Genomic DNA, 1,742 nt, shown 5'->3' with positions numbered 1-1,742 from the left:
TACCATAGTGACAAAGAATGTGTAAGGAATCCACCCTAAAAATATACATATAAAACAAACTTAACAACAAGTACCCTTATATGAAGTAATGGATATTGAATCATGAAGGGAAAGAGTTCTTTAATAGGCAGTCCAGTAATGCAAGTAAGAATATAAGTTGTGATATCAGGAACGCATGAGTCAAAATTCTGGCTTTATAATTTATTATCTGAGTGGTCTAGGGTCAGTTATCCTCTGTAAGCATTAAATCTCTGATATGTAAATCCAGATACAAATCACTGCCTTATAGAGTGTTAGAGTTATTACTTACTTTAGTAGCACATACACTAAAATTGTGATAATACAGAGAAGATTCGCATCGTCCCTGGGCAATAACAACACACAAATTTATGAAATAGTCTATGTTTTGCAAACTGAAAAGAGGCAGAGACAAAGAGAGGATTCTAAAAAGAGCAAGATAAAAGCTTCAAGTCACCTGTGAGGGAACCTCTATTAGACTATGAGAGGATTTTGCAGAAAAAAAAATCACAGACCATGGGGAATGGGTTGATATATTCAAAGTACTGGGAAAAAATAAATGCATAAAACTCTTATCAACCCTAAATACTATACCCAGCAATGCATTCAGAAATAAAAGAGAAACCCTGTCCCAGAGAAACAAAGGCTGGCGTAATTTATCATCATTAGACTGGACTTACAACAAATGCTTAAGGTAAAGGTTCAACTGAAAAAAAGGGATAATTGCTATCATGAAAACATAAAAAAGTATAAACCCAATTAGTAGAGGCAAATTCATAATCAAATTCAAAATACTCTATTACTCTAATGATGATGTGTTAATTTTTCAAATCTCCAGTACAGAGGTTAAAAGTCAAAATAACATACCTACAGCTACAGTTATAGTCAAAAATAACTATAGCTAAAATAAGTTTTAAAATACAAAATATAAAAAGATGTAAAATGTTCTCAACATAAGTAATCACCAGGGAAATGCACATTAAACCATTATGAGACATCATCTCATACCCATAAAGATGGCTATTAATTAAAAACAAAAAAGGTAAATGTTGGCAAGGGTGTTGAGATAAGGGAACCCTGGTACACTGTTGATGGGAATGTAGTTTCCTATAGCCATGATGGAAAGCAGTATGAAGGTTCCTAAAGAAGTTAAAAATAAAACTACTATATGACCTGGCAATTCCTTTTCTGAATACATACAAATAGGAGATAAGATAGACACTTTGCAAATATATCTGTACTCTCATGTTGATTGCAGGATTATTTACAATAGCAAGACATGTAAACAATATAAATACCCATAGACTGACAAATGGGTAAAGAAATGTCACAAACACACACATAAACACACACACACACACAACACACACACACACAGAAATAATCACCCCTAAAAAGAAGGTCTACAATATGAATGGAACTACCATAGAAGAAATTATGCTAAGTGAAATAAGCCAGAGGAAGAAAATTATTGCATAATCTTACTTATATGAGGATTTTTTTCTAAATAAAAAGAGCTCAAATATGCAAGGATGATGAAGTAGTGGTTACCACAAGTGAAGGGGATAGGAAGGAAATAGGAAGATATATGTCAAATAACACAGAATAACAGATGTATAGGAAATGTAGAGTAGTAGCCTGTTTTCATGGTGCTAATAAAGACATACTCGAGACTGGGCAGTTTACAAAAGAAAAATATTTCATTGGACTCACAGTTCCATGTG

The 1,742-nt window shown here is 33.0% G+C and overlaps 1 non-coding gene across 1 annotated transcript; it reads left to right on the top strand.

Moving 5' to 3' along the window:
- Positions 1–306: 306 nt before the first annotated feature.
- LOC115893725 lies at positions 307–409 on the top strand. Its single transcript, XR_004053784.1, has one exon. It is a non-coding gene; the product is annotated as a U6 spliceosomal RNA (small nuclear RNA).
- Positions 410–1,742: the final 1,333 nt, after the last annotated feature.

Source organism: Rhinopithecus roxellana, chromosome 15 (genome assembly GCF_007565055.1).
Source record: "Rhinopithecus roxellana isolate Shanxi Qingling chromosome 15, ASM756505v1, whole genome shotgun sequence".
Classification (NCBI taxonomy): Eukaryota; Metazoa; Chordata; class Mammalia; order Primates; family Cercopithecidae; genus Rhinopithecus; species Rhinopithecus roxellana.
This window is presented reverse-complemented; position numbering and strand designations above follow the sequence as displayed.